We start from the raw sequence: 16,642 nt of genomic DNA on the forward strand, positions 1-16,642 counted from the left end.
CTTTTTTGTAAAAGAAGCATTTGCAGTGGAGGTTTGGGTTTCAGGCCTCCCAGTCATCAATCATCTCAGCCCATTCTTCTCTTTGACAGCTCAGTACAAGGCCTGACATTTGACACCCAAGACCCCAGAACTTACACACAGACACAAGCTGATGCCCTAAGGGAGGGGAGGAGGGGAAGAGAGAGAAAAAAGCTTATTTTATTTTTTAAGCAGCAAACAAATTCTGTCACAGTAATTCTGCAGAAAAGCATCACGTTGAGTTTTGCCACTGCTTTGTGATTTTTCATGCTGCCCAGGGTTCTCAAAATAGCTTTGTGTGGACAGTTTGGGGTAAATATCTCAGCCTGGCGGGCCACTTACCATTTGGCCAGATTGAATCCAACCTCAGCATTAAAGGATGGATTGGTGGACAAGGGGGTTATCGCTTTCTGGACAATGGTCCATGACATTGTGACCTGAGTGCCATTACATCATACTGTCACTTCAGGGGGAAGGCCACCCTCAGGGTACTTTCCCTTTGGAACACTGGAAAAATAAAAAAGAAGGATAATAACTCAGGTTCAGATATGAGCTCACTGAAGTCTGGGGTCAACTAATGCAAGTGTTTCAGGGATCAAATAATGGTAATTGGTGTTAAGAATTAGGTAATTTATGGTTCTAACTTTGAAAGAGTCTAAAAGGTTTATAACATGCAAGTCCCAGGATTTCATGGGTGAAGGTCCAGGTGGCTGTGCTTCTAATCCCTGTTCATCGACAGCCAGTTAAGCTGAGTGCCAAGCCCTGAGCATACGAGGCCAAGGGTATGCCATTAAATTCTTACCCAAGTCTGAGATCTGACAGATCAATCTTTCAATGACTTTTGACAATGACTATATGCCCAGCACTATACTGATATCATAGAAAATGCAAATACTTTAAGAGACAATCCCAGCCCACACAAACACTACTAGACTATTTGGAGAGATAAAGCATATGTTGATAAGATAGTGCATAGCAGGATAGTAAAAACAAATGTATTCTGATAAATCAGTGAGACTGTCTCCAGGATTACTCAGCACATCTTTCATCCTGGAAACATCAGCATCTCACACACAGACTTGAGGGAAAAAAACCATGGTTCTTCTCAGTGTAAATGTAGAAAAATATTTTGGGGATTGCTTAGGAAATATAAAAAGCTTCCTAACAATTATTAGCAGTATAGGTTTAGGGGTCAATATTAGGTATGGTTCAGAAAAATTGAGCAGAGACTAATAACAGCAGTGAATAGTGTGACTGAAGTAGAAGTCATTTTTCTCTTTATCTTTAATAACTTTCCCAATAATTAATGATGGATATGAATAACTTTTATTAATAAATAAATGTTATGAATATTGAAAACAGTAGGGCTATTCAGTTGGTCCTTAGAATCATATATCAGCTTCATTTCATTCTATGGATTTTCTCACAGTGTGGAAAGTCTGTCAACATCCTCCTTTCATTCCCCTCCTGGAAATAGTTAATAATGTTCATGCTTCTGCAAGAGCAAAGGTGAATCAGCCTCTGAACCTGAGGGAAGCTCTTTAGAGTAGATGGGGGCTCCTCTTCTCTAGTTCCACAATGGCCTGTGCACTTGAATAACACCAACAAGTTGTATTAATTTGGGAGTGACTTTTCGACCTTACTCATTCAACTGGGAGCTTCTTGAGGGCCAGACCCTGTCTTTGTCAGGCAGTTTACACATGTTTATTCCTCCAGAGGGCAGGTCCTTACCAAAAGAGGCATTCGATGTCCTACTGAAGACTTAACAAGTATATGAATAAAAATCTGCTTCCATATCTCCTTAGACAAGCTTTATCACTATATATTTAGGGCACTGATTTGTCCACCTGTAGGCAGTCACACTGGGGGAGGAAATGGCAACCCACTCCAGTATTTTTGCCTGAGAAACCCCATGGACAGAGAAGCCTGGTGAGCTACAGTCCGTGGGGTTGCAACCAAACCATCACCACCACCAGGCAGGCACACATTCCTTAGTCTTTGAGCTTTGCTCTGTTATCACTTTTGGCAGTAAACAAATTTATTTTTCTGACTTTTCCTGAGCTTCTTGTCAAGAATGGATGAAGAAAAACTTACCAGACTCTCATCTACTTTCATTGAAAATTGCCTGTGCTTTTTTGCTTCTCCTTTACCTTTCTTTGCTTGTTCTTAATTTTTTAAAGTATGTCTTTCTTTTTTGAAAAGCTTTTAAATTCTCTAAGAAATAATACTGTATTTTTTTTTTTGCTTTTCTAATTCTCCAAAATAAAGTGTCATTTATAATGATGTAAGTTTCACATAGTTAATTCCTGTCCAAAATAGCTTTTATTCCCCAAGTTATTTATTAATTTTTTCAAGTGTCTTGCTCTTCTATCAGGGTATTCATCTATGTTTGGATAAATCTGTGGTACTTTTATTTGGTGTGCTTCTTTTTCCCCTGGAAAACTTCACCCACTGCTGTCAAGAATTTGAAGTCCAAATCATGATTTTCCCCCCAACTTTGTTAAAGAAGTACAGAATCTGCAATATTGCAAAATGAAAGGTCTTAATCTTGAGGGGAATTCTCTGATCCATAAAATAAGAGCTTTGCTTAGCCATGAGCTTGTAGAAGTAGTGTTTTTCATTCTGTACAAAAAATCTACAGTTAGCCTGAAAATGTCACACAGTGGAGATGATTAGTTATAATGTAAATAGAATGTACCACTGAAAGCAAACTCAGGACAAATGTCTTGGTTTTTTTTTTTTTACAAGTTAGCTATTTCCCAGTGTGGGGGAAAAAAAAAAAGTAATCAAACATTTGTAATTAACAATACTGACTACCATCATTTTAATACTTTCAAACTATGGAGACAGCTGACATTCAGTGCAATCAGGGTGAAGACTGCATTGTTGGGTGGAGGAACTCCATGGCCATTTTTCTCCTATAGGTTCACCATGCGTCACTACAGAATTGGAATTCAAGAGGTGAGCCTGTATTTCTAATCATGTTGATATTTCCCATGTAGCTTCTTAGTCAGCTCCTTGAATTCTTCACACAAAACTATAAAAAGGTCATCAATTATAAGGACCTTATGTAAATACTGGGCAGTTTTGTGATTCTATTCTGAGCAACGTTTATATACATTTGCTCAAATAAATTAATTTTCTTGTCCCAAATGACTCATTTAGTGGAAATAGAAGTTTTCATGCCAATGCAAATAGAGAAGGGAAAGAGGGCACAGGGAAATGAGGAGAATGGGAATTCACTTTGTAATCTACCAGTTTATGAGTGTTGGCACATAGTTTTTAAATGGAAAAGCATTAAGCAAATATTTATTAATATATGGGGAAGGAAAAGAGAGAGATAGGATTAGGAATCTAATCTTCTTATATGGAAAGTAACCATGTTGAGGGTTTGGTGTGCACTACAGACATGCCTGCATTCTAGTCCAGTTTGCACTGTTTTCCTGGCTTGAGAATCTGACTCACTTCAGTTAATTTTTCAGAGCCATATTTCTATATATGCAACATCATAATGTAGTTTTTCAAACTGTGATCACTGGCAGCTAAATGACACAACACTTCTATCTTCTGTAGGTGCTAGGGGCAGGTCCACATGTATTGGGCATCCCATAACAGATGAAGAAAGGCTTGCAAACTTTGCTCAGTCATGTTACAGGCTAAGGTGAGTCTGACTGATCCTTGAAACTCCACCTGAGGTCTGGAGTCATGGCCATATGGATTTTAATAGCAGTTTCTTTCCTGCCAGGAAACAAAGTTTCTATACAAAGCTTCCACCATGTTTCCATCAACCCATTGCAATGAGTCATTTGCTATGCTATGCTATGCTAAGTCACTTCAGTCGTGTCCGACTCTGTGCGACCCCATAGATGGCAGCCCACCAGGCTGCCCCGTCCCTGGGATTCTCCAGACAAGAACACTGGAGTGGGTTGCCATTTCCTTCTCCAATGCATGAAAGTGAAAAGTGAAAGTGAAATAGCTCAGTCGTGTCCGACTCTTAGCGACCCCATGGACTGCAGCCCACCAGGCTCCTCCATCCATGGGATTTTCCAGGCAAGAGTACTGGAGTGGGGTGCCATTGCCTTCTCCAAATTAGTCATATAGACTGCTCCAAAAACTATATTTTCTTCCTATCACTTGTTAGATCTCAATAAACTTCCTCTTTTGGCATTTATACCCCGCCCCCAACATCTAGCATTGATTATCCTAGTTTTGTGGTATTCACGGACACTGTCATGTTATGAATTATCCATCCCAACCTTATTGCCAGCCCTTTGACATCTCTTGAAATCTCTCCCCCTTTCTACATGACCTTTTTAGAGCATTGGCATTCTCCTCCAGCTTATGCCCATGATTATTTTTTCAAAATTCAGTTCATCTTTCTCCATCCAAGAATCTTTCAGAATGAAATTTAGCTTCTTTGAATTGCTACTTTATTTTGTGTTCCTCAACTTTTCTGCAGAATGGATACGTTTATGTTTTTCATACTTCTTTTCCCTTGCCATTTCTTAAAGCTTTTCTTTCTTTTCTATTGAGAATGCAAACTCGTCAGGAGATAGCATTACATTTTTAAAACATATTGTATTCATTATATGGCCCAGCAGAGTTCCTTATATAGGATAAAAATTTTAGTAATTGATTCTTGAATATAATTGCAATTAATTGAATGCTACTACAGATTCCCATTAGCTATTACTATTATTTTTGCATGCATTCTGCTTTTTCTATCTCCCTTCCCTAAATAGGTAGAAAAATTGATTTATTGATTTGCATACAAGTATTGGTATTCATCTATTTGTATTTTTAATTATATCATGGCAATGCCCCTGAAAACAAAAGTAACAAAAGTTCATTTTTAATTGTGGCATTTCTTGGTCCTAGAATGGATCCTTACATATAGATTCAAGGTAACATATTTCTAATGGCAATTAACTAGCAGAATTTCACTAGCAGAACTTCAAGTTTCACACCTTTGTTCTTTTCTAATTCCAGGCCCAGAAACCTAACTGTATCATGTGCTTCTGTGTATTTGTCCAATAAGACCTCAATCCAGGTTCAATAAATAAAATAGTATTATTTCAGTTGTATTCTTATAATTCTTAAAATGCATTATTATTGTATAGATGAGTGAGTGACTTGATCTCTACTTCACTAAGTAGACGAGGGAGTTTGCTAATTCACTCCAGGTCTATTCTTTGAGTCTTGCTACACAGTTTTGGGCCCTTAAGTATAAGGATAGCAAAACTTGGATAATAATGAAGAAAGAATGTACTATATGCTTTGAAAAGGAGGAAGATAAACAATAGAAGAGAAGATTAGAAATACTGGTTCTGCAACCACAGTATTCTGTTTGAAAATCAACCCACCACCACTTGACTCTGTGTTTCAATTACCTTATGTATAAAATGGAAATAAAATGCAGCTTCATGGGGTTATTTGGAGGATCCAATGGTATATGGAAGTAATGCACTTATACAGTCTCTGGCAGAATATGGCTTTTATTCCATCCATGCTAGCTATAATTTTCATGATTCTGACCATGAATTCATCAGGTGGACAGTCCCGTGCTTTTGCTGGGGGTTAGTCCACTTGGGTGAAGCCACAGTCAAGCACATGCTTATTAGGCAGCACAGGTTCCCAGCTTCCAGTGCCATGTTTCTTAGTTCCATCTGTGTGGGCTGAGTGTGAAGGAGGATGGAGAAGCTGAAGAGGAAAAAAAAACAAGGCCCCTGAGCATTAAACAGAGTCTATTCCCCACGCCTACTCCAAGAGATTAAAGAGACGGATTCTCGAGCAGTTCTTCAGACTGACTAATTTATATGTATATTGAGGACTCAGCCAGAAAATTTTTTTTAAAAGGAGCTGGGGGAAAATATGATGCTCTCACAGTCCCAGCGGTGTTGCCACATCCATTTTACTAGCACGTTTATCCTTTAGTACTTCCACGGATTGACATGAGGGAGGAATCCGCATGTCATGGGAGATAACATCTCACTGTTGCCAAAGGAGTCTATTCAGACATGCATGTTAGTGGGTTGATAACTTATTCGGTATTGCAGAGGACTCAAAGATAGACATTTCGCCTTTTATCTCCATCTCTGTGCTCCCTGCATACTAAAGATAGTGCAAAACAGCCAGATACATCTTAACTAACCCACGCAGAAAAGAGGGACTTTTGCTAGCCTGCTGCCAGGGCTGCGAAGTGAAAGGGACAAGGTGTCACAGGGCCTAATGACAAATGAATTAAACATGTTTATGTCCCAACTTGAGTGGTCTGTGAATGTATTTTTAAAGCTCACACCTAGTGATAATTTAGCAAGAAGAGGTGTAAAATAAATGGGAGGCAGACATTTTGCAGCAGTCTTGGGTGGAGGGGTGGGCGATAAAAAAAACAAATAGGGAGGTTGCAATAAAAAAAAAACTGGGTAGGTTAACCCATATGAATATTTATACTAGTTGACACACATTTTGAGGAGAAGGAAAGAAAAATGAAAACTTATTTAAACAATGGCTCTAAATATGTATTAAAACAGAAACCATTCTAATTGCCTGTGTATTTTCAAGAAGGTAAGGATGCAGGATTCTCTATTAGACACTGTACAAAACAAACATCTATCTTTTTGTCAGCACCAATCATTGAGTATTTATCCTTTACTCAAATAGTATGTGTCCTCTCTCAATTACCTATGGGTGGTAGGAAAGTGGGATCATTTAAGATAATGTTCAAGATAACATTTCAAATACACAAGGTGAAGCTGACCGTGAAGATAGTGATTCCATTATTTTAGATCAGCAAGATCATAGCTGCTCTGACATGATCTGAAAACTGAAGCCCAAAAGTGAAATTTTGGTCAAAATTTCTAACTCACTTTTTGTGTTCAGCTAGAATTTATTGCTATGTTATTAATATAAAATATAATTATCTAAACAAAAATTAATATTTTAGAGAAAAGTGAAATGCTTAATGGTCACTGTTGCTCTGCTTAAAGAGCTTGAAAAATGATTCAAAGAATATGAACCAAGATGATAAAAAGTAATTCAGCTGGAAGATTTTAAGTGATTTTTATATTTTGCTTTCTAGCTCTTTTCCAGATTTTCCAAATATTCAAAACTTAGTATGTATTTTTATAACCAAGAGAAATGTGTAAGTGCTTCTTAAACATGCTTTATTTATTAAAACCCATTGTTCGTATGATCCATATGGCCCCCAATTATTTTTATATATATATTTCAAACATTTTATTGAAGTACAGTTGATTTATAATGTTGCATTAATTTCTAATCTAGTGTTCTACTTAACATTCTTAAATGTTCCTTTTAAACATCTTTGAAACAAAGAAATGCTATATTTGAAAAAGTTTTCCTCATGCACACAATATTTAGGAAAATATACCATGTTTTTCATGGTCAAGTAGATCAAAAGACAATTTATTTTGAGATCTTACCAGGTCTTCAGTAGAGTTAATTCAATATACAGAAATGGGTTCAATTTTTTTTTCAAATGAAATTTATAGGCGGCTCAGATGGTAAAGAATCTGCCTGCAATGCAAGAGACCTGGGTTCTATCCCTAAATCAGGAAGATCCCCTGGCGAAAGGACAGGCAACGCACTCCAAGCCTGGAGAATCCCATGGACAGAGCAGCCTGGTTGAGCCGCTAACACCCTCACTTTTCATCTGCAAGTACAGTATATGTATGCGTGTATGTGATGCATGCTCAGTTGTGTCTGATTCTTTGAGACCCCATGGGTTGTAGCTCATCAGGTTCCTCTGTCCATGGGATTTCCCAGGCAAAAATACTGGAGTGGGTTACCATTTCCTACTCTAGGGGATCTTCCTGATCCAGGGATTGAACTCACGTTTCCTGCATCTCCTGTATTGGCAGGCAGGTTCTTTACCAACTGGGCCACCTGGGAATACCTCCTATAAGTAGAGTACTAGGTGTTATTAATATATATAACTTAAAATATTATAGACCTAACAGCATGCAATCTGTTCACTCTCTTTGGAGGGTTTGTGTTGGTATTATGAAGTATATGAGCCCTGCCTCCCCTTCCTAACTCCTTCTTCTGCTTTCAGTTGATTTTTTAAAAATATGTTTATACCTCTCTACAAATGAAGTAGAAAACAAGTGTTTTTATTTCATTTGATCATTATAGGGAACAAAACTGAAAATTCCAGGCACCTATAAACTTGTGTAATCTCATTTAGCTACATGTGCTAAGATAGAAAATGTTTACTCTTCAGCTTTGTGTCATGTAGAACTAGCTGATCTTTAATGGAAAGTTCCTTTGTCTCAGTCCTAGTACTTTCTATCATTTTCAAGATGGGCATAAGATTTCTTTCTTTCATTTTCCAGTGTAACAGTGAATGAGTTCTGATTGGTCAGGAGCTTCATTGAAATCCTTGAGTGCACAGGGTATTTCACTAACTCAAGAACTATTTAAAAATAAACTATAACTGTAAATGCAATTTTATAGTAAGGCCATCAGCTTTGAAAATATAAATCTATAATATTTATATATGGGCTGCCATTGCACAGAAGTCATAACCTCCCATGAGAATGTGTATGTGTATGCCTTTGCATCCCACCTCGAATGATTTTAACTTTTAGCTTTTCTTCATGAGCACCCAGATTAGTGTCTGTGACTTATGGCTGCATCAATTCATACAGAAATGCATTGTACCACTGCAAGGGAAGTAGTTCATCTTCTACATGACAACACTTGCCCATCTCCAAAACCTGAAAGGACTCTAGACATGCAAAGTCAGAATAGCTTTAGAACGAGTTCGGGGCCTAATTATAAACCTGACAAGCAGGAATTTACAGAAATAGAACAGAGCCATGCTGGGTGATACGTCTTTGTTGATATGTCTATTTATAAATTGACATTGGACTAAAACATTGAATACTTGGACCTACCCAAATACATGAGTATATTATTAACGAATATTCTACAAATTCAAAAGTCTATGGATTTGAAACACAGCTGGTTAATAATCATTGGTCTACCAAAATTTTGCTTTGAATTTTCAAATTAATTAGTGGGTTTGAACACAATAGCATCAATATGTTCAATATCTTAGTTTTGTATTTAGAACTAATGTTTAAGTTCTCTGAACATACAACATTAGAAATGACTCCTCTGTGTAATTACTCTTATTTCCTAATCACTCTCATTTGCAGTTTGTTTATATTTATAAACACATAGAATTTGAAAATACCAAAATATACTAATTCAAAAGAAATCCCCTTTCATGGATAAAGTATTTATGAATATCAATCATATGGGAATTTCTTTGATATTTCTAGTAAGATCCAAGTGCATTTCAGTTCAACGGTTAGTTGTATCAGGATGAAAATAGCCGTGTGTTATGGTCAACTTCACATCCAATGAATTGTGTCTATAAATTTACTTCCTTAATACCTCTGGCTGTAGATTTGATCCTGATAAATGTGACACCATTGAAGGTTCATTAAAAACATGGTCCACATTAGAAAACATCCATTAGATAATATTTTATTCAATAGCAGTTAATTGTATCTTGGTTTAAATAGCTTTTGCTTATGATTGAGCAAGAAAGAGAGCAAACAATACTTGTACACACTTTAATTTTCAGTAGATGATTAGTAAATATTGTTCAATGAAATATTTTTGTGTCATTCTCCACTAAGGCATTAAGCCACATAACTTCAACTAGAGTCTTTATGTAGCTAATTCCCAAATATAAATCTCCAGCTGCCATATTTTTAATGAGCTGTTTGAATTCAACTGCATGATGAACTTTCTATATGGATGTTTCTCCAGGCTGGCGATATCAGCATGTCTCTTTCGAGGTTCTGCCTTCTCTTCTGTGCCTTGCACATGTGCAAGTCAATACCCCCGCCTTCAATTGTTAAATCCTCATTGGTTACTTTCTCTTTTCTTCTCTCTACATGCCATGAGAAGCAAACTAAGTTTATTTGGTCTGTCTTTGCAGTTCTTCCCATGCCCACCTTTTCTTTCTATTTCCACTCTATTACGTATACTCAAGTTCTCAACATTTCCTGTACAGACTTCAGTAACTTTTCAGTTGATCTTTCCTTCTACCATCTCCTTTGACCTTAGCCCACTTTAGCATAACTACAAATTAATATCTCTTTTGCATATGCTTGGGATATTACAAACTCTTTTTTTAAAACCTTCAGTTGTTCTCAAACCCAAACTTCCAGAATAAACCTTTCCACAATTTGGCTCCGAACTTATTTTCTAGGGAATTCTGCTTTTAGCTTTGACATAAAAAGAGCGTGGAAATCGTCACTCCCAGATTTCTAACAAGCAAAAGCTGGACAAGAAGAAAAGCAACAACTTTTCTTAGACCCATCGGAGAACTGACATGACAAGGGAAATTCCCATCCTGAAATTTGAAGACAGTGAGACATCTTGAGAGACATTAACGCAGATATGTTTACCAGGAGCAGAAGTCTCTGGGTCCATAAGCTGAGAGGAACACGAAAATGGTAATATGACAAATTACTGGAGTGAGAATGTGGATTAGTGGGAGGGAAAATACTTAGAGGTTACAGTCTTAGAAGGCACTGACACTTGTGTTGGGCTTTCAGTCCAGGAATGCTATGAAGATCCAAGAAAGGCACTCCCCTCAGGGGTTCTGGCAGAGGGAAAAGGAAACAGAGAACTTTATGATACATATCCAGAGTCTTTTCCATAACAGAATTCTGCTCTTCATGGAAAGGACTTTGCCAGAGCACAGTTCTAAATAACAATTCTGCTAGAATAAGGGAATTCCTCTGTACTCCAGCTCCATACAGCCTTCCCGTTGGACCTAAAGTGGGAGGGGGTGGATTACAGGCAACTGGGGACTTAATCAGAAAGTTATACAGCATTTCTACCCTCTGTACCCTATCACCACACCAACAAGGATTCAGGATAGTCACAGTAGATTACAGCTGAAAGGGCCGTGACACACAGATTCTCTCTGAGAAGCAGTACATAGCAAAGTCCCAAAGTCAAGGTGAAGGGCAAAATTAAGGACTAGAGGAATATGAAAACTCTGAAGCCTAGAAGTACAGAAAACATGAAACACAGCCCAACTGTTAGGCAGATTAATGTAAATCCTCACACTAAAAATCTGTTTACCTCAGTTCCTATTCCCTGATACTACATCTGCAAACTTATACATAAATAAATATTCATATTTATAAATTTATAAATAAAAAACCTTATAAATAAATAAAGCAAAAATAATAAATCATACAGTGAAAGTGAGTGAAGTCTCTCAGTCGTGTCCAACTCTTTGCGACCCCATAGACTGTAGCCTACCAGGTTCCTCTGTCCATGGGATTTTCCAGGCAACGGTACTGAAGTGGATTGCCATTTCATTCTCCAGGGGATCTTCCCAACCCAGGGTTCGAACCCGGGTCTCCCACATTGTAGACAGATGCTTTACCATCTGAGCCACCGGGGAAGTCAAATCATACAAGAGGCAAGGAAAAAGAGGGTGAAAAAAAAAAATAAGCCATCAGAACACAGACTCATATATGATACAGGTGCTGAAATTTTCAGACAGGGAATCTAAAATTACAGTTTCATACATTAAGGTTGCTAATGAAAAAAGTAGGCAATATACAAAGAGAAAATTAAAAACAAAACCAAATAAAACAAAAATAGATAGACACTGAAAAAAAAGAATAAAAAAGAACTGCTAGAAATCAAAAACTTTGTGTTAAAAATGAAGAATGCCTTCAACAGGCTCATTAGTAGACTTGACGTAACCAAAGAGAGAATTAAAAGACTTGAAGATGTGGCAATAAAGACTTCCCCAACAGAAAAGTAAAAAACCAAAAATAAGGAAGAAAACATTTAAAAACTGAATGTAATGACAATATGAAAATGTACATAAGTGGAGTACAACAAAAAATGAAAAGAGAGAATGAAACAGAGGTATTTGAAGAAATAGTGGCTGAGAAATTCTAAAATTGACAGACACCAAACCACAGATCCAGATGCTCAGTGAACATCAAACAGCATAAATACCACACACACACACACATTACATTCAAATTTTAGATAATTAGATACACAAAACTGAAGGAAGCTGGAGGAGGAAAAAGCATCTTAACTTATAGGAATAAAGATAAAAATTACATCAGACTTCTTTTTAGGAAACTTGCAGTCAAGAAGAGTGTGATATATTTGTGATATATTTAAAGTGTTGAAAGAAAATGTGATATATTTAAAGTGTTGAAAGAAAACACTATCAACCTGGAATTATACATCAAGCCATATTATCCTTCAAAAAGGAAGGAGAAATAATGACTTGCTTAATAAAGAAAAGCTGAAAGAGTTCATTGTGAGCACACCTTCTCCATAAGAAATGTTAAAAGAAATTTTTAAGCAGAGGAAAAAAACTATTCAATACATAGGTCAGAAATTGGAATCAATATAAAGAAAGGAAGAGGATAGAAAGAAAATTTATTATTACTATTTAATTGATCAAAATGACCAGTTAAATACTAAATTAATGCTAAAATAATGACTAACACTTAATTGAGTAATTTTAGTATATATGCATACACACACACACACACACACACAATGAGTTACATCAGTAGTCCAAGGGATGAAAATTGGGAATACTGTATTATAAGGTATCTATGAAACATGTGACGTACGCAGCCTGTACTTGAATGTGGACATAGATTATTCCAAAATTTGTATTGTAAAACCTAGGGTAGGGTAAATCACTAATTTTAAAAGAAAAGCATAAACGATGTGATAAAAGAGAAGATAAAATGGAATCATATAAAATGCTCATTTAAGACCAGAGAAGGCAGAAGGGTCTGGGGGCAATAAATGAATTCAACAAGAAAAAAGTGGAAAGATGAGAGAGATTATTCCAAGCATATCCACGGGTACTTGCTCTCAGTGTGAACAGTCTAAAAACATTTAGTTGTTAGAGTGGATTAAACAAATCTAATAAATCAAATAAACCCTCATTTCCATCTTTTGGACTTACCTATTCCTATTTTAAATAGAGTAAACTATGATGTTAGAAAACAAAAATATAAATAGTAATCTCCTAAGCTCTGCCCACAAATCAACTGTAACATGTAGATTGAATTTGACTGATTGATGGAAAAGGAAATAGCCACCCACTCCAGTATTCTTGCCTGGGAAATCCCATGGATAGAGGAGCCTGGTGGGCTACAGTCCACGAGGTTGCAAAAGAGTCAGACATGACTTAGTGACTAAACAGCAAACAGAACTGATTGAAGTGAGTAGATATTTTACATTTATTTGTAAGCATTTAGGAGTAATGTTTTCTAAGATTGAGAATTAGGTCAACAGAAAACTGAAAACTGGTCTATTATATTCTGCTCATTAAAGGTTTTAAGAATGTATTTATAAAGGTATACTGTCTGAGACGTGTTTGCTGTAATGATAACAAATAAAATATCTAAAAATATAATTTATATCCATACTAAATTTTATCTTTTTAATTAATATGAGTAATGACTTCTCTTTTTGCATCTAAATGGCAGGTAAAATTATTGCATGTTGCTGTTTGTTATAGCTCTTCTAGAAAATGCTAGTTAATAGTAGTATGATCATTGAAAACTTCCTCCCAGAGTTTGTCAAGGTCTGGGTCTGTAGCCTGCAAAAGACACATAGGGTACACGTTTAGGTGAGCTTGTAAAGACATTGAGAAAGCAAAAATGGAGAATAAAAAATTCTATTGATGTACTTCTGCTACAGGTTTTGTCTGTTAACCTCATGGAGAATTTATTTGTAATTAAACTACCACAATCTTTCTTGGTCAATATGTTCTTTATTTTGAAAGATAAACAAAAACTGTCAAATAATAGATTTTTGAAGTGCAAAAAAGTACTGTTTTTATTACTCTATTCAATATACTTTTTTCCCTTCTAAATAGGTCATTATACTTCAAGCATTTCTTTTTTAAAAAAAAAAATCTCAGCATAATCAGCAGGAATTTAAATGACTTTATTATTTGCATTTCAAATTACAGTTGAAGAAACAGAAGTTGGTTTTATAAAGCACATCAAGGAAAGGGAATTAACAAGGAAATCAGTTTTACCTGAACCATTTTTTTTTAATTTATTTTTTTATTGAAGGATAATTGCTTTATAAAAATTTGTTGTTTTCTGTTAAACCTCAACATGAATCAGCCATAGGTACTATCAATTTGTAATCCCTTAAACTCAGTGTAGCCCCCAAAATGTACGTTTCTGTTCTCCTTTGAATTTAGAAAAAGAATGAATAAATTATGTAGTCAAGTTGGAGTGTATGGACTCATGCACATTCTTCCACAGAAAGAAAATAAATACTAGGTGATTGTTTCAGCACAAATATATTGATACAGCTACTCATTTCAAAACGCTAACTTTATCTGTGAACAGCAGATGCATACAAGTATGGGTGCCTGATAACAAGGATGCAAGATGGATACGAATGCTATCAGCAATCTCTTGTGTGTTAGGAACATGAGTCCCTAAGGCTGAGTTGGCACCACAAAGGTAAATGCAAAATTCTCCTTTTCTTCAGAGATTTTTCAGTCAAACTCTGGTTTTCTTCTTGATAGTCTAGATATCATTTTCAACTATTTTTTTTTTCAAATTTGAATGTTTATATGATCACCTGGCAATCTTGTTAAATGCATGTTCTGAATCAGTAGATTCTAGGCAGAGTCTAAGAATTTGCATTTCCAGCAAGCTCCTAAGTCATGGTAATCCTGCCCTTCTTAGGACCACACTTAAAGATGTAAGTTTTTAATTTATTTTTTTAAATTTATTTTTAATTGAAAGATAATTGCTTTACAATATTGTATTGGTTTCTGCTATACATCAACGTGTGAATCAGCCATAGGTATACTTATGTCTTCTTCCTCTTGAACCCTCCTCCCACCTCCCACCCCTCTAGGTTGTCCCAGAGCACCAGTCTGAACTCCCTGAATCATACAGTTAATTCCTACTGGCTATCTATTTTACATATGGTAGTGTATATTCCCATGCTACTCTCTCCAGGGTTTTAGAAGATTACACATTTAAGAGGAGCTTAGTAATGTACACATTGTTATAAACTATTACTTTATATTAAATAGCATTTTTTGCTCTTTGGATACATAATGAAATTCACTAAGACTTCCTCATTTATATTTTGGTAGCTTTTGATACTGCAGATAATAAACAAATAAATTGCTTTGTTTTGGTCACTTAGGGGATTTTTTCCCCTTTGCAATGATTTAGATCAACCCCCTTTGTAGTGAATCAGATTTGAATTCCCAAAAGTTAAATTCTGTGTTTATCAGTAGAGGGACAATCTTTTCCATTCCGGCAAAATCACTTTGGGATTTGTCTCTTCACTTTGCTTTCACTCCTAAGTCATCATCCTCTGTTACATGTGGAGAACACAAGGTGCTTTAGTAAGTAAGCAAGTGTTAATTTCAGAGTTAATACCTCACTATATTGCAAAAACAAATACAGCTTATCCCTGACTTTGGGGCTGGATGATGTAGCCAAATACTTTCAAAGTCATTTTTTAAATAATTAAATATGTAGGATACTCGGAGGGAGAAGTGATCCGTTAGTTATCCTCTAGTTAGAAGAGAATCATGGAAAGCTTAATGAAAGAGGTTGAGCAAGGCTTAGAGGGCTAAGAAGGACTTGGCCATCTAGACAGGGCTGTCAATGACATTGAAAAGGAAATCCATGCAGTATTCTAGAAGTCTGTGAAAGTCTGGTTGGTTTGAGGCCATGCAAGTCATTTGTTACTGATGAGAAAATCAGTGGAAAAGAAGGCAAAAGGTAGAAAGGGAACAGGCTACAAATAGCGTCAGGCAGTTGCAAGTTTCTGTGTTTTATCCTGGCAATTGGAAGTCATTTATGATTTTAAGTAGGGTAATGATGTGAAAAAAAAAATATTTTACTGTGAGCTCTTTATCTTCTCTTCAGTGTTGTGCAGAACAGATTTCTTCTACAAAATGTAAGTTTCTACCATAGCCTTTTCAGAGTTTAGTGCTTGTTAAACTCTGCACATATACATGTACATTTATATGCAGAAAAGAAAGTTAAAGTGTTAATCACACAGTCATGTCTGATTCTTTACAGCTTCATGGATTGTAGTCCGCCAGCCTCCTCCTGGCCATGGAATTCTCCAGCAAGAACACTGGAGTGGGTAGCCATTCCCTTCTCCAGGGGATCTTCCTGACCCAAAGATCAAACCTGTATCTCCTGCATTGAAGGAAGATTCTATACCATCTGCGCTACCAGGGAAGCCTGATGTAACTACGACTATGTAGTATACAAATGTCTAGGTTTTACCTCAGTTGTTTTGAATCTTAATTAAAAAAAAAACTTACAACCTATAACTATATTTTAAAAAAAGATCAAAGTGTTAATTCATTTAGAAATTACTAAAATCCTGTACTAAACCCTGTACTTTTATTCATAATCTCTTTAAACGTTATTTCTTTCTAAGTTACACTTTTACAGGTTATTGCCTTTGGACAAAATCACAAAACTTTCTGCTATGTCTAAATTAAACTTTACTAAGTTTAAAAAAGCAGAATAAATGACTTTATTGTATTCTTTAGAAGTTATTCATATTA

At 36.0% G+C, this 16,642-nt stretch overlaps 1 long non-coding RNA gene across 1 annotated transcript in view; it reads left to right on the forward strand.

The window, feature by feature from the left end:
* The window catches only part of LOC129634100 (uncharacterized), a 60,091-nt gene extending 43,741 nt beyond the window's left edge, over window positions 1-16,350 (forward strand). The window contains exons 4-5 of the long non-coding RNA XR_008705422.1: window positions 10,268-10,514; window positions 16,143-16,350. This is a non-coding gene — a long non-coding RNA (uncharacterized LOC129634100). The remainder of the gene's footprint in view (window positions 1-10,267; window positions 10,515-16,142) is intronic.
* The last annotated feature ends 292 nt before the right edge of the window (window positions 16,351-16,642 follow it).

This window comes from Bubalus kerabau, chromosome 19 (genome assembly GCF_029407905.1).
Source record: "Bubalus kerabau isolate K-KA32 ecotype Philippines breed swamp buffalo chromosome 19, PCC_UOA_SB_1v2, whole genome shotgun sequence".
NCBI lineage: Eukaryota > Metazoa > Chordata > Mammalia > Artiodactyla > Bovidae > Bubalus > Bubalus kerabau.